The sequence below is a fragment of the Megascapheus bottae genome, chromosome 14 (genome assembly GCF_031878675.1).
Source record: "Megascapheus bottae isolate mThoBot1 chromosome 14, mThoBot2.hap1, whole genome shotgun sequence".
In the NCBI taxonomy this organism is placed as follows: Eukaryota; Metazoa; Chordata; class Mammalia; order Rodentia; family Geomyidae; genus Megascapheus; species Megascapheus bottae.
The window spans coordinates 12742889-12763536 of record NC_143522.1 but is presented as its reverse complement, the minus strand read 5'-3'; the positions used below and the strand labels follow the sequence as shown (position 1 = coordinate 12763536).

The 20648-nt window shown below is 45.5% G+C and overlaps 1 long non-coding RNA gene across 1 annotated transcript in view; it reads right to left on the bottom strand.

Moving 5' to 3' along the window:
- The window catches only part of LOC150054713 (uncharacterized), a 52266-nt gene extending 32545 nt beyond the window's left edge, over nucleotides 1-19721 (bottom strand). Inside the window, exons 1-2 of the long non-coding RNA XR_016537648.1 lie at nucleotides 19622-19721; nucleotides 10825-10919 (exon numbers count right to left, since the gene is read on the bottom strand). This is a non-coding gene — a long non-coding RNA (uncharacterized LOC150054713). The remainder of the gene's footprint in view (nucleotides 1-10824; nucleotides 10920-19621) is intronic.
- Between the last annotated feature and the right edge of the window lie 927 nt (nucleotides 19722-20648).

Genomic DNA, 20648 nt, shown 5'->3' with positions numbered 1-20648 from the left:
CTTGGGAGGCTAAGGCAGGAGGATCATAAGGTCAGCCTGAGATACACAGCAAATTTGAGGCTGGCCTAAGCTAAACATTAACACCAGGCCTCAAAAGAAAGAGAGAAAAGGAAGCAAGAAAGAATGAAATGAAAAGGGGTGGGAGAGGGAAGGAAAAGGGAAGAAGAAAAGGAAAGAAACAGTTTGAACTTGGGCAAGGGCTGAGCTGAGCTGAGCTGAGCTTCTAGGTCTCGGGTGTCTGGGTGGCCACGATGTATTATAGGAAGGAAGGAGGTGCTGGCTCCCCAGGAAGTAGGAAGAGAGGAAAAGGAGGGGAGCAGTGAGTATTGAGCCCAGCACAACTGAACACACCTAGAGCAGAACTCCCTCAAAGCTCAGTAAAACCTGCATCACGATGAGGCAAGTACTTGAACACTTTGATTTCCAACCAATTGTTTTTAATAAAGCAGGGAGGGGCCCGGGGTTCTTTTGGGACAAACGTGCACCTGGGCTCAGATGGGAAAGAACTGACATAGTTCATTGCCTGGAGATCTCAGGTTGAGGGGCAAGTGGGAACAGCCAGAGGCCACTGAAGATGAGCTGACAGCTGGGATCCCAGCGAGTGGCCCTCTGGGCCCGCTTACTTCCAGCCAGTTCACACATGGGACGCGGGCCTCTCCTTTGTGCCACCCAACAGGTGAGTCCCAAAGAGTCCTGCTAGACAAAAGTCCAGTCTTCCCAGGCCCCAGAGGCTGTGGCCTGACGGCCTCTGGGGAAGCCACGAGAACCTGCCTTTCTGCCAGGTCTGTTAGTGGCTCCAGAGCAAAGCCAGCAAGCATTTTCCTCCAGCTGCAGAATGTCCTTGGCCAGGACCCTGGAAGTTCACCCTGTGGTGACACACCAGCTCCAGCAGTGACTAACTCCGGCTTGAGACTTTTTCCATGATGGGGCCAACATCACTGCTGGCACAGGGGCTGAAGCCTCAAGTCAGTCAGACCATCCTGAAGTCAGAATTCTCACCTTCCTCTTCCCCATTTCCCAAGCCCGCAGACATCCTGTTCCTATGGGAAAGGCCCACCGGGCCCCACACCAGGTCTTAGTCATCAGACTGTTCTACCCTGTGCTTCTCAACATCTGCTCCTGGGCTAAAAGGCAAAGCCTATCATCGTGTGTCCCCATCTCAGCCCAAGGTCCAGTGAGGTAGGAAAGAAACTGGAAAAGTACAATGAAGCGTGGTGGAGATTGGGGTGTGGAACCCAGTGTGCCCAGAGCTGGTGGCAGGTGGCCTAGAATTACACTCTCAGATGCCCTAATCTGACTGAGAGGTGGAGATGGCATTCCAGGAAGGCGGTATGGTATCTGTGAGGATAGGAGAGAAGGGAGCTGCCTTGGGGTCTCTCACACATGGGTTGGCATGATGAACTGTATTATTGCTTACATTTATTTCCAACTCTAATGAAATATTATGGGCTGTGGAATTTACTTTACCAGTGAACTTGCGACAGCAGTGACACTTGTATCATTTCCAGTCAGAAAAGCACAAGGAGCCAGTGCCTCCTTTCTCTCCCTCTGCAATCCTGGAAATCCGTGTCAAAAGAGCTTCTACAATAACCCATACAAGACCCCAGGCATTCTCACACATAGAAGGATCAAAGGAGAATACCCTCAGGAGAGGAACCCAAAGGCATTACTCCTCTGAACATAAAAAAGTACTATTTATGGAAACAAATTCCAAGAAACAGAAACACAATTTTTAGTTATTGTTGGTAGTGGTTGTGATGTTTGTTTTTTTTTACCTTTGGGGGTTTTTTCTTTTTTTTTTTTTTTGAGTGGAGGCTGGAAGAGAATAGTGCAGAAAGGAAGGGAGGGAGAGTAAATAAATGTAATTATGGTATTCAGTATACACTATGTGGAAAATGAACTATGCAACTTGTGAGAAGTATGAGAGGAAGGAACTGGGGGAAAGCAAAAGAAGAAAATAAAGAAATGTGCTCATTACCTGACTTCTGAAATGTTAACCCCTCTGTACAACACCTTAATAATAACAATAAAATTATATTAAAGATGATAACAATAAAATTACATTTTTAAGAGAGGAAAAAAAATTCTAGGTAGGTGCCAGTGACTCATGTTTGTAGTTCCAGCTACTCACTCAGGAGACGGGGATCTGAGGATCCTGGTTTGAAGCCAGCTTGGACTGGAAAAAATCTATGAGAGTCTTATCTCCAATTAACGAGCAAATAGTCAGAAATGGAGCTGTGGCTCAAGGGGTAGAGTGCTAGATTTGAACCAACAAGCTCAGGAACAGTACCCAAGCCCTGAGTTCAATCTCCAGGAACAGCCACAAATAAACTCAACACTCAGGAATTAGACACAGGCTCACAAAAATTAAGGTCAGTTTAGGCAAAACAAAAAGCAAAAACAGGGGGCCGGGAGTTTGGCCTAGTGGTAAGAGTGCTTGCCTAGCATGCATGAAGACCCGGGTTCAATTCCTCGGTACCCCACATACATAGCAAAAAGCCAGAAGTGGTGTTGAGGCTCAAGTGGTAGAGCTCTAGCCTTGAGAAAGTCCAAGGACAGTGCTTAGGCCCTGAGCTCAAGCCCAGGACTGGCCAAAAAAAAAAAAAAAAAAAAACAACTTTAAAAGGGGCCAGGAGTTTGGCCTAGTGGTTAAAGTGCTTGCCTAGCATGCACGAAGACCCGGGTTCGAGTCCTTGGTACCACATACATACAAAAAAGCCGGAAGTGGTGCTGAGGCTCAAATGGTAGAGCTCTAGCCTTGAGGAAGTCCAAGGACAGTGCTCAAGCCCTGAGCTCCAGCCCAGGACTGGCAAAAAAAAAAAAAAAAAGCAAGAACAAAAAAGACTTGGCTTATTTGTTACTGCAGCACAACCTAACCTCACTGAGCGGCAGGCCTGGAACACAGTTATATTAGGGGCCACCTGGAGATAAGCCAAAGTGAGTCAGCTTGTCAAAAACAAAAAAACTAAAAACAACCAACCTCAGGCTTAAGAGCTCAGCACTACTTAAAGATTAAGGAACCAGGTCAGTTTGTTCACCTCCAAAAGTAATCATCCCCTGAAGCCAGGCTAGGCCGGATCTTTTTCTTCAGTGTTCTTCTCCCAGGGAGAACCTTCAGCAATGCATCCTTTTGTACACTTTGTACTGCCAAGCCCTAAGGTGGTCAGAGAGACAGCTGCAGAACTAGAGCCTGGTAAGACGCCTTCTGAGTATGTACAGTGCCCAAAAGCCTCGTGGCAGAAAGCTACTTTAAACAACTGTACTTGCATTTCTGCACAAGCTGGTCCCAGAATGTGCCAGTAGTTTTCCCCCCAAGCACATGTGCTGTTGTAGGACTCCAGTGCTGTTCCAAATCACACACATGGCTCAAGAACACACGGTGCCTCCCTCTGGCTTTTTGTCCGTGAAAACCGGCCCTAACTTTTCTTGCTCTGGCTTTTAGATCCCTCCCAATGTATCTCACTTTGTCTTTCTGGTCTATTGTCACTGCTTTCCCAGCCTACTCAGTCCTCACTTCTCTCCCTTGCTCCCAACACTCACTCAGAGGGGAGCTGAGTTCAAGCCAGTCTGCTGGAACAAGTGCAGAAACAAAGAACAGAAGGCTATACCACCACCACGGCCACCACCAACCTTGTGTCCAGGGAGTCCAAATCTTTGGAGCTTGCCATAAGTCAGGCATGAGGTGGCGGCTACACCACAGCTGAGCCTCTTCTTCACTGGACTTCTTCCCATCTTCCTTTGCTTATGTCACCCAGACCTTTTCTCCAGAGATCACACCCTGCATATCATCCTTGTGTCCTGCTTTTGTGTCCAGGAAACCTAATCATGCCCTTGTCATCTGGGAAATTGGAGGCCCAGAAGCCATTGCAGCCTCCAACTGCTTCCAGCAAGCTACTGCAGAGACAGCAGGGCAGAAAGAATCTCCAACCAAACTCAGATGCTTGAACAGTGCCCATTTCTTCAATCTACTTCAAAGCCTCATCAAGGGCTCAGGGGTGGCTTAAGCAGTAGCACACTTTCTCAGCAAGCATGAGGAGCCCTGGGTTCAAATCCTAATAACACACACACACACACACACACACAGGCAAAGAGATGGGACAGAGGGACACATGTAGGCTAAATACATGCATACCTGGCTTTCAGGTGATGCAAATTCACACACCTTGTTTCTGTTGCTGTATCTGCCATCCCTGCTGCCTGTGTGGTTACAAGAGTAGACAGCTGGCAAGGAGAGCAGGTGGAAGGAGGGCCTGTACTGGAAGATTGTGAGGCAGATGCATCTCAACACACTGTAGCACTCCCAGCTGATGGTGTGTGCGCGTGTGTGCGTGTGTGTGCGCGTGTGTGTGTGCATGTGTGTGTGTCCAGTACTATTGCTTAAGGCTGGCACTCTACCACTTGAGGCACAGTTTTACTTTGGCTTTTTGCTGGATAATTGGAGATAAGAGTCTCAAAGACTTTTCTACCATCACTGGTTTCAAATCAGATCCTTAAATCCTCAAATCTCAGTTTCCTGAGTTGTTAGGATTGCAGACAAGCACCAGTGCCCCACTCTACTTAGTTTTCTCCATGTGTTTTGAACATAATAAACATTACCACTGGATGGTCAGTTTAGCAATGGCATTGCTTCAGTCTGAAAGACGTAAGTGCCTCATGAAAACCGAAATCTACTTGGCCTGTTCATTGTTCTGTCTGAAGCTAACATTCTCATTTCTTTTGTTCCTTTACACTTACCACAAATGAACAAATTGCTATAGCAATCTAATGTATAACCCCCCCTCTCTCTCATGGAACTTGAACTCAAGGGTCTGGGTGCTGTACCTGAGGTGTTTTGTTTTGTTTTTTTCCTCAAACCTAGCACTCTGCCACGTTGAGCCTCAGATTCATTTTTAGTTTTCTGGTGGTTAATTGGAGATATGAGTCTCACAGACTTTCCTGCCTGAACTGGCTTTGAACTGCCATCCTCAGATCTCAGCCTCCAGAGTATCTAGGATTGCAGGTGTGGGCCACCAGTGCCTGGCTGCAAATCCAATATTGTTCAACAGTACAGCGGACACCGATGGTCCCTTTCTTCAGAATTAACATCTCCGACCCATAGGTTGCATAGCTCTTTCTGACACACACACACACACACACACACACTCCAATACAAAACTGCATGCTTCAATAGCAGGACTAGGGTTCAGCTCAGGATTTGAGCACTGCTCTGCCTGGCTTTAGAGGCAATATGTGTTCCATTGTGCTATAAGATGTCATTTGAGAACATGGCTCATGTCCCTGCAGATGGTAGGAGAAGAAGCCCTATCTTTTTATCTCTATATTTGTTTCTTTATAAGTCAGCATCATTTGACTTATGAAAGCCAGAGGACTGGGACAAGCTGCTGCTTCTAGCCAAGCTCAGAATAAGGCCAGTGCCAAATCCTGGTTTGCATTTGTCTGGAGCCAGATTCAAATTGTGAACTGATCCTCTCCAGATATGAGAAAGCAAAATCCTGCCCACAAGTGACCATAAAACTAGGAGACTCTGTCCTAGCTGGCTCACCCATTCTAGCCCCAAAGCTGAGCTCTTATGTGAAAGAGACTTGCCCAATTCCCAAAATAACATTGACAGGAAACTGAGAGCAAGGCATAAATGTGAATCTATATGACACCAGTGGAAAGATGATCAAGTCCATCAGAAAAATAAGTGTAGCCTGGCGCACTAAATCATGTCTGTATTCCCAGCTGCAGGGAATGCAGAGAATGGATCGTGGTTCAACGCTAGCCTGGACAAGGTAAAGACATTTGTGCATTCATGTTCATTGCTGCACTACTCACGATAGCCAAGTTATGGACACAGCCCAGGTGCCCTACAAAAAAGAAATGCAGTATGGAATTTTACTTATCCATTAGAAAAAATAAGATTATGTCATTTGCAGGGAAATGGATGGACCTAGAACAAATCATGTTAAGTGAGGTCAGCCAAGCTCAGAGAGACAAACGGTGCATGTTTTCTCTCAGCTGTGGAAATGAGATCAAGAATACAGCTAGCCACGATGATTTTCACAGGGCTCTATGCATTTACACAAGGATAAACTAAAGCAGGGGAGGAACTCAAAAGTGCAATTCCTACTTATCAAAATGAATTCTAGGGAATGGAAACACAGGGTTGGTAGTTATTGATGGTGGTGGTGTCTGGTTTGGCTTTATTTTATTTTTTTGCTGGGAAGGGTAACAGGGCTGAGAAGGAGGGGGCGCAGGGTGAATACCTGAATTCCATATTCTGAGAACCATGACTGAGCTTAGCACACACTATGTGGGAAATGAATGGTACAACTTGTGAGCAGGGAGGGGAGGGGAAGCCCAAGGAAGGGGTGCCATTGTCCAACAACGAAGTGTATTCATTACCTGACTTATGAAACGATCATCTCTGTACAACACCTTATAATAACAATAAAATTATATTTTAAACAACCTAAAGGGAAAAGGGCTGCCAGCATGGCATAAATCCATTTCAAGTCTCTTATTTTTATGCTTTGGTTTTGTTCTTGTTTTTGTTTGTTTGCCAGTCCTGGACTTGAACTCAGGACCTGGTCATTGTTCCTGAAATTCTTTTGCTCAAGGCTAGCACTCTATCCCTTGAGCCACAGCATCACTTCTGGCTTTTTCTGTTTATATGGTCCTGAGGAATCGAACCCAGGGCTTCATGCATGCTAGGCAAGCACTGCACCACTAAACCACATTTCCTGTCTTTTGTCTTTAGTTGTGGGTTCGTTGGTTGGTTCATGAGACAAGGTCTCTGGCCTCCTTCAAGCTGGAGATCCTCTGCTCTGCTTCCGAGTGCGGGGATTGTAGGTGAGTACCAAGTGCTCAATGCCCCCCCCACCCCGTTCTTAAGAACCATCGAGTTCACAGCAACTGCATTTGCCGTGAGGCCTGCCATGCTGCTCCCTTGGGCTAATGCTAATCGAAGGGGTGTGGGTTGTCATTGCAACACAGGGTCTTCAGCCACAGAGGAGAACAATCCAATTTCTCCCAGCACCATCTGGGGATACTAATGAAGACGTGCATAAAAGACGCCAGATTTTTAGAGGCCAATCTGCCTGGTTTCAATACCAGCCCCACTTTGTACCATTAGAGTGACAAGTTGCTTGGTCTTTCTGCCCCTCCATTTCCTCATCTATAAAGTGGGGATGATAGGACTAGCAATTGTGTGGGGTCATTGGGAGGGTAAATGAGTTGTTACATACGACACACTTCAATGAATGGCCTGTCTCACAGTCAGCACTGCCTGTTGGCAGTGTTGTGTTACATACACAAGACAACAGACATACAACTAGAACCAGTACAGACAGTGTGCACCCATGGCTCATAAACACACATACACCTGGCACAGCAATATTGTTTCATAGCCAGTGCTCACAATTTCATTCCACTTTGAAGCCCTGTCCTTGCTCCCACACAGCCATGACATGGGTTTCTCCTCTCCATCCTGTCACCGCAACCCTGTGCCATGTCACCCAAAGCAGTGTTATAACCACTCATTCTCAGGCTCTCACAGCAGAATATTCATTATCTGTCTTATTGCATAAGCTTCTCAGTAATAGTGTCTCCAACACACTGGGATTCACGAACAGAGCTTTGGAGTCAGATAGACCTGGGTTCAAATATTGCGCCACTACTAAGTTCCTAGCTGTGGGAGTTGGAGCACGTCGTTGTTAAACTTCTCTAGCTTTGCTTCTATTCTTCATTGAAACAGCTCAGGAAACAAAGGTCACATTAGTCAGCATAAGCCTCCCGTTGTTATCTATAAAGATGACTTTCCTTGGCTAGATGCTGGTGGCTCATGTTTATAATTCTAGCTACTCCAGAAGCTGAGATCTGAGGATCAGGGTTCAAAGCCAGCTTAGGCAGACAAATCTGAGAGCTTTTTAAATCTCCAATTATTAACCAGCAAAAGCTGGAACTAGAAGTGCACCTCAAATGGTAGAGTACCAGCTGAGCAAAGCAGCCACGCAAGAGACAGAGGACCTGCAGCCATGCACATGTGAGTGTGTACGTGCACGTGCGCACACACACACACACACACACACACACACACACACACACACAGATTCGGCTTGCAAGGTTATATCCAGAAATAAAAAAATAAGGAAAATAAGATACTCTAGTTAGACTAGTGCTGAGCACATGTTAACATATGCTAATATAATTTATTCTCCATAAGTGATGGCAGTGATTAATGACTTATTTCTTTTTTGCAATTAATTTTTTTTGCCAGTCCTGGGGCTTGAACTCAGGGCCTGAGCACTGTCCTTGGGCTTTCTCAACGCTAGAGCTCTACCACTTGAACCACAGCACCACTTCCAGCTTTTTCTACATATATGGTACCAAGGAATTGTACCGGGTCTTTGTGCATGCTAGACAAGCACTCTACCACTAGGCCAAACTCCCAGCTGAGTACATTTCTTTTTCGGCAATGTCACCACTTACCTCTCTCTCTTCTAGTTCTCCCCGCTGCCTCATCCCCACTCACAAGTTATATAGTTCATTTCCAACATAGTGTCTAGTGAACACCATGGCTGCATTTTTTACCCTTTGTTCCTCTATTTCTATGCCACCCCTTACCCCTAATGACAGATAAGTAGACAAACAAGTCCAAAAAGAAAGTGTTGTTTCCATTTCCTGCAGTTTATGTTGATAAACATTATTTTATATGATCTCCTCCCCTAACAGTAACCTCCTTTGCTTTTCCTGCATGTAATGCCTAGAGAGAGTGCTGTGAGATTTATCCTGTCCCAGTATATTTTAGATCTGGCTTCGGCATATGAAAGAAAACATGCACCATTTGTCTATTTGAGTGAGGCTTACCTCACTTAACATGATTTTTTCTAAGGATTTGTCCATCCATTTTCCTGAATATGACATAATATTGGTGTAAAATTCCATTGTGTATAGGTACCACTGTTTTTTTTTTTAATCCAATCATCTATTGTAGGGCATCTGTGCTGTTTCCATAACTTGGCTATTGTGAACACGGATGTACAGGTGTCTTTACAATGTCCTGCGATTTGTTTATTTAGACTGGAACTGCTGCCTTGAAGAAATTATGCCAGTTGCTGGACCTCTCTGTAATGGTGACCTGAGTGCTGCAGGCATTTGGCGCTAAGTCCCTCGAACTTCCACCCAGCATCATGTTGCAACCACACCATTTCCCTTGGTGAAATTTGAGAGGTGATATGTTGACATTGTTTCATTTCCTCCTGGTGGGTGGGCTTAACCTGTTTCTCAATTTTGCCAGGGCCCAAGGAATAAGTATGTGAAATATCTGTGACACCCCATGTTGCTGTTCCTTCTGCCTGAGCATGAGCTCCAAATCCTCTCCTACACCCCAACGGTATGTAGCCTCCCTCAGGTTCTTGAATGACAGAGACAAGTCTTTCCTCAGTTTCCTCCAAAGCTTCTTTTTCAACTTGCCCTTGGCATGAATGAACTAAAATTAGATCTCACTTGGGGGATTTCTGTTATTATGTTGCTTCACCATTGCTGGTATAAAGAAAACATGAAGTCCCCCCGAAGACAAGGAAACAGGCACGGGGATGGGGTGGGGAGTACCAACAGTCAAGCTAATGGTCCTATCTGAGCTCTCTACCTAACCCCCAACCCCAAAATAAAAATAAATTAAAATAAATAAAAGCTCCTGCCTTCTGGTGCAATAGGAAGATGGTTTTTGTTGACTTTTTTTTTTCTTCTTGTCAGTTGTGGGGCTTGAACTCAAGAGCCTGGTTACTGTCCTTGCACCTCTCTGTGCCAAAGGGTAGTACTCTACCAATTGAGCCACAGGTTCACTTCCAGTTTTTGAGTGGTTAACTGATGTTTGATTTTACTTTTCAGTTGGGGCCTCTTGATTACCTTGAATTGTGGTCATTGTTTAAAATAAATAACTAAATCTCCTGCAAGACATTCTATCCAAAGTCCTCTCCTTCTCTCCCTGCTTGGTTCCTGTGTATGTGTACGCTTTTGTTTTTATTTCAAATAAAACTCTGAGGGCCACTTCAGGTCACCTTTTACCCAGAAAGCTAGCACAGCTTCAAATCCTTCCTGCCCAGAAGATCTTCTCACCTTTCAGAGCCTCCTGGCCACTTCCCTCCCTCCAAGCCTGCTGTCCCCCAGGCCTTCCAGCCAGCTCTCTGGAAGCTGCCAGGCCTTCTCTGAAGTTACCTAGAAAAGCTCAAATTCCCCTGGGCATCTTGGCTCCTCTCTTTGGGTTTTCCTCTCAGAGAATTGGCACTGCCTGCTGCTGGTAAACCGATTGTCCAGTCACCTAGGTAACAGCCTGGCTGGCGAGCAGATGACACCGTGCCTGCTCTGCAGCCTCACCCCTAGTCTGTTCATTTGGGTTCCAGCTGCTTTTGTTGGGCTTTGTTGTGTGTGGCAGTTTATGCTGACTGGCTGTCGGTGGTGGAGATAAGCAACCCTGGAATACTGGGAAGTCAGCTCCTGCCCGAACAGGCATTTCCTGGCACCCAGAGTTATTTCCCCAGCATGGTAATAAGCTCAAGGAAAGCATATTTACCCCTCAGACAAGGCAGAGGCTGCGGGGCGGGGGGGGGGGGGGGGAAGCATCCGCTCATCTGCCTGTGCTCTGATCCCCACAGCCGACTTCAATCAAGACCCATCACAAAACCACGTGGGCTTTGAGGAGGCCACACTTGTGACCAAAGGCTAGAATGCTATTTGCTACAACTAAGGAAGCATTACAGAAGTCATGGCATAGACTAGTGGCTACCAGAGAAGGGGAGGCCAAGGGAGGGGTGAAGACAGATGGCCAATAGCTATTAATACCTTAGCAAAGAAGGGGCCGGGGCCGGCTACACAGTGGGATGGCTAGAGGTAACAGGAACGTACTGGATACTCCAGAAAGCTGAGGCAGAAAGGATCTGGAAAATTAAAGGCAGAGTTTGAGGAGATAAATCTGCTTATCCCAATAGCACATGTACTCATGCATCAGAACATCACAAAGGCTTGTCAGTGCATACAGTTTTTATTTGGCAACTAAAAGAAAAAATAAATGTGCTGGGCACGGTGGCTCAGGCCTGTAATCCTAGCTACTCAGGAGGTTGAGATCTGCGGATCAAGGTTCAAAGCCAGCCTGGGCACTGAAGACAGTGAGACTCTTATCTCCAGTTAACCACTAGAAAACCAGAAGTGGTGCTGAGGCTCAAGGAATAGGATGGTAGCCTTGAGCTGAAGAGCTCAGGGGCAGCACCCAGGCCCAGAGGTCAAGTCTCACAACAGACAAAGAAATAAATAAACAAGCAAACAAACAAATATACGCTGGATGCTGGTTGCTCATACCTATAATCCTAGCTACTCAAGAGGCTGAGATTTGAGGATTGCGATTTGAAGCCAGGTCAGGCAGGAAAGTCGGTGAGATTCTTACCTCTAACCACCAAAAAAGACAGAAGTGGAGCTGTGGCTAGAGTAGTAGAGCCCTAGATTTGAGCAAAAATGCTCAAGGACAGCATCCTGGTCCTGAGTGTAATCCCTAGGAATGCCATCAAAAAAATAAATGAAAATAAATAAACATGTTCTGAAGTGTGGTAAAACTGGGACTTGAACTTGGTACCTGCTGCTTTCACTCATTGGCTAGGACTCTACCTACTGAGCCACACCTCCAATCCTTGGGGTTGGTTTCTTTCTTTCCTTCTTTCCTTTTTTTCCTTCCTTCCTTCTTTCTCTCTCTCTTTCCCACCCCCCCCCCCAGGAGAATTCTTGCCTGGAAACAGGGTGCCCAGCTTCTGTCATCTAGGGAGCTGTAGAAGTAGGAAGCTGTAGTACTGTGGGTAGTGAATGCAAAAGCAGTTGTTGGCCTTTTAGTGTTCCTTCTGGTTTTAACTCCACAAAAAACTCACTTTAAAATCATGCTTGATATCCTTGGGGAAATAAAGCCACTTCTTGTGTTTTACCCTTTGATTTACAAGGGCAGTGTTAATTCATCATCTGAGAACTGAGAAGAAATAAAATAAGACCAACACTACAGAAGGCCCTAGCACTGAAACAAAAGAAAGAGGAAAATAATAATACAGTGATCATAACTAGAACAAAAGACAGAAAATAATAATAATACAGTGATCTAGGTTGAAAGTACTAAACATAGTCTGGTACTAAGCACTTGTTACATTAATACTACCACTAACATCCACCTGGACCTCTTTTCTGAATGTCTTGAAACAGCCTAAGAATTACAGCATTGCCAGGCACCAGTGGCTCGTGCCTATTATCTGAGCTGTCAAGGAGGCTGAGATCTGAGGCTCACAGTTCAAAGACAGCACTAGTAGGAAAGTCCATGAGATCCTTATCTCCAATTAATCACCAAAAAGCTAGAAGTGAAGCTCTGGCTCAAGTAGTAGAACACCAGCCTTGAGTAAAAAAGCTTAGGGACAGCAACCAATCCCTGAGTTCAAGCCCTAATGCCAGTACCAATTAAAAATATCACGGCAGCGACTGACTTAAGATATATTTACTATACACTCTCCATAAGTGAGACACTGATCTGGACACTAGGATAAAATGATACACTGTCTACCTAGAACTACAAATAACTACACAAAATGCAAAATTCTGGGTCACATAAGCAAACTCTTGACTCCGGGACATGTCAGCCCTCTACTGAATACCCCTAGAAGATTCCCAGAAGATCATGGCCAGAGTGAGCAGAATTTCCCAGCCAACTCCTACCTTAACCTCTCCATGACAAATCACAAGATATGATAAACTGGTCACATTAAAAGCAACTCCTCATGTGAATTAATGCACCTTCTATCTGGCAAATATCATGTAACCCTTTTACTAATTACAATAAAAAAAATTTTTTTAAATAAATAAATAAAAGCAACTCCTCCAAAATGGAAGTGTAGTAGGTGACCAAAACATTATTCAAATGCAAAATAAAAGAAGTAAACTAAATTTTAGCCTCTTTTCTGAGATAGGAAACTAGAGTTGAAATAATTTAAATGCAAGAATGGAACAAGTGGATTCTCAAAGGGAAGTCCAAGGATGCCATTTCTCAACGCACAATCCTGCTTCTTCTACCAAGTCTTGTCCCGCTGAAGAGTGCCCTCTGCTGGCTCAGTGTCTTTTCTCCCATCAGGCTGCCTACTGCTGAGCTTGTAAGAGACAAAGGATTCATTCTTCCACCAAACTTGGACTGAGGGACCAGGCCCTGAGAACACAGCCTCAACAGATAGAGCTTCCCACCTATATGGGGCTCATGGCCATTTGAACATCTGACATCTCTGAGCGTGTAGAGAAGCTTTGTAACTCCCATTTAGAGATAAGAACTGAGACCATAAGAAACTTTGCTAGGTTATTGATGATTTGAGGCAAAGTTCTGGAGCTCACAGGAACAAAGACTCCACCACAAAGCATTGGTTTGCACCCCAAAACCTATCTCCTTTTTTGCCAGGCCTGGGGCTTGAACTCAGGGCCTGAGCATTGTCCTTGAGCCTCTTTTGCTCAAGGCTAGCACTCTACCACTAAGCCACATTCCCAGCTCAAAACCTCTCTCTATATAACCACATGTGCTCCTAACCCTCCGCTTCCTAACTTTATCCCCACGTTGAGATTTCTTCTTAGTCTTCAGTGCGTAGTATTCTGTGCCCATTTCCAGATCTCTGTAGCTGCCTTTCCTGCATTCCGTCTTAGCAACTGTCCTTCTCCAAAGCCTCCTCCCAGTTTCCTCCTTCCTAAGTACCTCCACCAGCCTCCCTGATATCCTGGCCAAGTAACCAAGATATTGGTGACCCGGTGCCATGTAATTCAGTGGTAAAAAAATGCTCACCTAGGAAATGGAACATCCTGTATTCAATCCCCAGTGCCAGAAAGGAAGAAAGAAAACAAAACAAAAGAAAGGAGGGAGGGAGGGAGGAAGAAAGGAAGGATAAGATACTGGAGACCACAACACACCTTGGAGCCTATGTCAAAGAGGTTTTCTCAGCCAGGTGCTGGTGGTTCACATCTGTAATCCTAATTATTCAGAAAGCTGAGATCTGAGAGTCATGGTTCAAAACCAGTCTGGGAAGGAGAAAATATGAGATTCTTATCTCCAATTAGCCACCAGAAAATGGGAATTGGAGCTATTACTTAAGGGGAGCTGTGGCTCAAAGTGGTAGAGTACTAGCCTTGAGCAAAAAGACTCAGGGACAGCACTTATGCCCTGAGTTCTAGCCCTACAACCAACAACAGTAACAACAAAAAAGATGTCTCGTGGCCCATTCTGTCATATTGATAGCACAGCCTTTGGCAGGACCAAACAGGCGACCGACTCAAGTCTTAGCTCTGTCATCTCCTATCACGTGCGGTGAGACTCATGCTTTTCCACTGCGTTTCCCCTCTGTGCATCTTGGACCTCTCAGGACTGTTCTGAAACCTCACAAACGACTGTTTTGAGGCACTTGGTGTGCAGTAAATACTCAGCACAATGTTTGTTGTTTAGCATATCCAATGTAGTCTCCTGCTAACAAAGCAACACAGCCCTCAAGGCGTGGGGTATAATCGTACACATATCACTTAGAGACGTATTCCATGAGGCCAGCAAGGCCCCCACAGGAAGCATGGTAGCTAAGGTCCTCGATATATTTAGGAATCCATGAAAATACCTGGCTTCCTTTAAACGTCACTAGAGTGGTGGAATACACCTATAATCCCAGCACTCAGAACTGAAGACAAGAAGATAGTGAGCCTGCTATCTAACAAGACCCTGCCTCAAAAAAAATCAGAAGATAAAAACTAATCTGGGCGGGGGGAGGGTGGTAAGGCTTGAACTCGGAGCTTGGGTACTGTCCCTGAGCAATTTTGCTCAAAGCTAGCGCTCTGCCACTTGAGCCACAGCATCACCTCTGGTTTTTGAGTGGTTAATTGGAGCTGGGAGTCTCACAGGGACCTCTCTGGCTGGTCTGGCTTCGAACCACAATCTTCAGACCTCAGTATCCTAAGTAGCTAAGATTATAGGTATAAGCCACTAGAGCTGGGCAAAACAAGCTTTTTGTTTGCCTGTATATTTTTAAAAAATGAAATCTGCTGGAACATTATGTATGTGTGGAATTGTCACAATGAACATCCCTCTTATACAACCACTGCATGCTAATAAAAAGGAAAACCAAAGGCCAATCACTACTTGCTCACATTTATATTCCTAGCTACTCAGGAGACTAAGACCTAGACATGGTTTGTGGAAAGCCAAAAGTCTGTGAGACTCCACCTCAAATTAACTGGCAAAATGCTAGAGTGAAGATATGGTTCAAGTGGTGCCAGTTGTGAGCAAGAAAGCTGAGCAAAAGCCTGGGATAACAAATGATGATGATGATGATGATGATAGCAATAGTAATAATAATAATAATAATAATAATAATAGTTTAAAAGGAAAGAAAAAGGGAGGACAGACAAAAACAAATACCATATGATTCCACTTGTAGAAGGTTGTGGGAGTGACCATAATTACAGAGACGAATGGCAGTTGGCAGGGGCCACAGGGAAAGAGTAGGAAGTTATTCTTTTGTGTTGGGGGAGGGGGGCTATTGGGCTTGAACTCAGCCTGGGCGCTGTCCCTCCGCTCTTCATAGCTCAAGGCTACTGCCCTACTTCTGGGCCTGGGCTTTGTCCCTGAGCTCTCCAGTTCAAGGCTACCACCCTATGCTTGAGCCAAGCCCCACTTCCCATTGTCTGGAGGCTGGCTTTGAACCTTGATCCTCAGATCTCAGTCTCTTGAGTAGCTAGGATTACAGATGGGAGCCAGGGCTTCCAACTGGAAGTTATTCCTTTCTTTTGTCAGTACTAGGGCTTGAACTCAGGGCCTGGGAGCTGTCCTTGGACTTACTCAAGGCTAGCACTCTATCACTTAAGCTACAGCACGACTTCCGGCCTTTTTTGTGTATATGGTATCAAAGAATGAAACCCAGGGCTTTGTGTATGCTAGGCGAACACTCTACCACTAGGCTATGCTCCAGGCCAGCAAGTTATTCTTTAATAAACACATCTGCTTTTGATGGAAAGTTTTAGAGGTAGATGGTAGTCAATGGCTACAATGTGTATTTTGACACATTGTGTGTGTGTGTGTGTGTGTGTGTGTGTGTGTGTGTGTGTGTACTAGGCCTTGGACTCTGGGCCTGGGTATTGTCCCTTAGCTTTTTTGCTCCAAGACTGAGAGTCTACCACTTGTGCCATATCTCCACTTTGGGTCTTTGGTAGTTAATTAGAGATAAAAGTCTTTCATATTGATGTGCCAGGTTTGGCTTTGAACTGTGATGTTCAGATCTCAGCCTTCTGTGTAGCATAGATTACAGAATATGTAGGAAATTAAATAAACTAAAACTGATAATTGTTAATTAATTTTCTGTTGTTTGAAAGAGAGGAGTTGGAAGCAAACAGGCAAAGGGGAAAGAAAAGCGCTCACCAGTTGAGTGTAAGGCTCTCTCTCCCCTAACCCTACTGTCCTTCAATTCTAAGAATACCTTTGCTTCCAGTGACTGTATGTAGGGATTCCCTTCTTGAATACTTGTTTGTTAAACACGTCATTTGAAATATGATGTAAAAATCAATGTTAATAAATTCTTTCATAAGAAACACATTCTTAAAAAAAAATTAAAAAGGGGCCAGGAGTTTGGCCTAATGGTAGAGTGCCTCCCTGCTATGCACGAAGACCTGGGTTCAATTCCTCAGTACCACATACATAGAAAAAAAGCCAGAAGTGGTGCTGAGGCTCAAGTGGTAGAGCTCTAGCCTTGAGAAAGTCCAAGGACAGTGCTCAGACCCTCAGCTCAAGCCCAGGACTGGCAAAAAAAAATAAAAAATAAAAAAGAGGGCCGGGAGTTTGGCCTAGTGGTAGAGTCTTGCCTAGCATGCACGAAGACCTGGGTTCGATTCCTTGGTACCACATACATAGAAAAAAAAGCCAGAAGTGGTGCTGAGGCTCAAGTGGTAGAGCTCTAGCCTTGAGAAAGTCCAAGGACAGTGCTCAGGTCCTAAGCTCAAGCCCAGGACTGGCAAAAAAAAAATAAAAATAAAAAATAAAAAAGAGGGCCGGGAGTTTGGCCTAGTGGTTAAAGTGCTTGCCTAGCATGCATGAAGACCCGGGTTCGATTCCTTGGTACCACATACATAGAAAAAAGCCGGAAGTGGTGCTGAGGCTCAAGTGGTAGAGCTCTAGCCTTGAGAAAGTCCAGGGACAGTGCTCAGACCCTGAGCTCAAGCCCAGGACTGGCAAAAAATAAAAATAAAAATAAAAAAGAATACCTTTGCCTCAGGATAACAAGGATCTTTTACTGGACGAGTTCCTCAGAGTAAGTTTCTAAACACTATTAGAATCTGCTTTTAGCAGAAGAATATTATGTTTTTAAAATGCATGTCTGCTGGGAGTTTGGCCTAGTGGTTAAAGTGCTTGCCTAGCATGCATGAAGACCGGGTTCAATTCCTCAGTACCACAAAGGTAGAAAAAAGCCAGAAGTGGTGTTGAGGCTCAAGTGGTAGAGCTCTAGCCTTGAGAAAGCCCAAGGACAGTGCTCAGGCCCTGAGCTCAAGCCCAGGACTGGCAAAAAAATAAAAAAATAAAATGCATGTCTATGTCACCAATTTGATGGCAGAATGTTATACCCCATAGTGGCCAAAAGGGGGAGCCATGACTCAACCTTAAATGCAGAAATCACAGCTCACAAAACACCAGACTGCTGGGAACTTTGCAGCTCAGTGTAGTCCAGGAATCCATAGCACTCACAGCACATCTTAGAGATGTTCCCACACCATCCGCCGGCCTCTCACGCCAGAACCTGCAGGCTAAAAAGCACCCTCAGTAACACTACCACAGTGGACCCTAGTGGCTCACACCAGTAACCCTAGCTACTCAGGAGACTGAGATCTAAGGCTCACAATTTGAAACCAGCCTTGGTAGGAAAAGTTGTAAGATTCTTATCTCCAATTAACCACCAAAAAGAGCAAGAAGGGGAGCTGTGACCCGAGTAGTAGAGTGCTAGCACAAAACCTCAGGGACAATGCCCAGGCCCTGAGTTCAAGCCCAAGTCTCTGTCTCTGCGCCTCCTCCCCCCCCCCCCCCCCCGCCTCCCTCTCTCTAAACTCCATCTCATTCAATGGCTGGGCACAGTGGTTGGTACACATCTCTTATCCCAACTACAGGGAGAGCACAATAACTAGATAAACTGGCCTATGTCTGATATCCTCAGTAACACAGGGAAATAAAAGTAGAAGAATTGTGGCCAGCCTAGATATAAAACAGGACTCTCAAAAATAACCAACATAAAAAGGGGCTGGAGGGGCTGGGAGTTTGGCCTAGTGGTTAAAGTGCTTGCCTAGCATGCACGAAGACCCGGGTTCGATTCCTCGGTACCACATACATAGAAAAAAAGCCAGAAGTGGTGCTGAGGCTCAAGTGGTAGCGCTCTAGCCTTGAGAAAGTCCAAGGATAGTGCTCAGGCCCTGAGCTCAAGCCCAGGACTGGCAAAAAAAAAGGGGGGGCTGGAGATGGCTCAAGTGGTAAAACACCTGCCTAGCCCACATAGGATCCTGAAGTCAATCCTCAGAACTACCAAATGAGAGAAGGGAGAGGGAAGGAGGGAAGGAGGGAAGGAGGGAAGGAAGGAAGGAAGGAAGGAAGGAAGGAAGGAAGGAAGGAAGGAAGGAAAAGGAATGGAGGGAGGAAAGAAAGAAGGAAGAAAGGGAAAGGAAAGGAATGAGAGCCACAAGAGGAGGAGTCAAAGGATCTCATAGGTCACAAATAACTAATTTAGCTGGGTGCCAGTGACACATGCCTGTAATCCTAGTTATTTAGAAAGCTGAAATCTGAAGATCATAGTTTGAAGACAGCCAGAGCACACAAATAGACTCCTATTTCCAATTAATCAGCAAAAAAAAAAGCCAAGGGTAGATGTATGACTCGAGTGGTAGAGCACCAGCCTTGGGCACAAAAATCTAAGCAAAAGCACAAGGCCCTGAGTTCAAGCACAAAAATAGTTTTTTAAAACCACTGGTTTGTTCTTTTTCCATTTCAATAAATAATACAGTAGTATGCAAAACACAGACCTGTTCCTGCCCTCGAGGCACCTCTATCTCCTCAATGGAGACACCAAGGCTGCACCCCTCCACAAACCCAACTCCAAAACCTGGACCGTGCCTTGCAGGTACAGAGAGGGCCCCTTGGGAAGTAAAGCTAAGAGGAGAAGGGAAGTGAGGCTGGTTTCTTTTACAGTGCAGGTCTGGAAGGCCTGACTGAGGAAGGAAGCTTTGAGCTTGAAAGCCGAATGATGTCTGGGACTTGGCCCGGAAAAGTAGGAGTTTCTGTCAGAGGAACAGAATGTACAAAGGTCATCCCCTGGGAAGGAACCAGACACACTCAAGGAACTGAAAAACAGGCATGATGCAGGCGAGAGGAAGCCAAGAGGAAGCAGAAAGCAGCAGGCCCCAGAGGACACAATTGGCCTCTCAGGCCCTCAAGTGGCCCAGGGTCCAGGCTCCAGATGGCCTGTGTGGACATCTACCCTATGCCCACTGAGGGCTCAGCTCCGCCCCCTCCAAAATCCTGTTCTAGCCTGTCTCTCTTTCTCTCCGTCCATTCTCCAGAACCGTCCCCACTCACCTGCTTGGAGTTTCCTCCAGACTGGTCCAGGACTCAGCCTCAATCTCCAGGACAGCTTTCTCTTCCTGAAAAAAAAAATGCATCACCATGTATTAACAGATCTCCCTTCACACCATCTTGCCTGCCAGTTTTTTAGAATAACACCCCAAAGCTGGCCACTGAAGGCTCACACCTGTAATTCTAGCTACTCAAGGGGCTGAGATTTGAGGATCATGGTTCAAAACCAGCCCAGGAAAAGAAAAATCCATGAGATTTTTTTTTCCAGTCTGGGGCTTAAACTCTGGGCCTGAGCACTGTCCTTGGGCTTTCTCAAGGCTAATGCTCTATCACTTGAGCCACAGCACCATTCCCAGCATTTTTCTATGTGTGTGGTACCAAGGAATTGAACCTGGGTCTTTATGCATGCTAGGCAAGCACTCTACCACCAGGCCAAACTCCTGGCCCTCCATGAGATTCTTATCTCCAATTAACCACCAGGAAACCAGAAGTAGAGCTGTGGCTCTAAGTTATAGAGCACTAGACTTGAGTGAAAGAGCTCAGGGTCAGTGCCTAGGCCTGGACTTCAAGTCCCACAACTGACCAAAACAAACAAAAACTATCCTCCAGTTACACAGCTAGCAGCCAACTACCCCTACAGGGGGTATACGTGATATCATTTACCCAAGTGTGATGGACCGGAAGTGTTTTGGATTTTGGAATGTTTGCATAAACATGAGATGTCTTGGGAATAGGACTCAGGTCTAAGCAATTGGCTTTTGTCTCGTATGCCGTATACAACAAAGTTACCTTATATGCTTTTGGTATGCCTCCATTATCTGCTGTGACATTTTCTACTTATGGCCTCATATCAGTACTCAGATAGCTTTGAGAAGTTTAAGGGGTTTTCATTGTTGTTTTTAGGGGTGTGTGTGTGTTTTGCAGGTCCCTGGACTGGCTTTCAACAACAATCCTCAGAACTCAACCTCCTGACTAGCTAGGACTACAGATTGAACCACCAGTGCCCAACTTGTTTTTAGGGTTTTTTTCC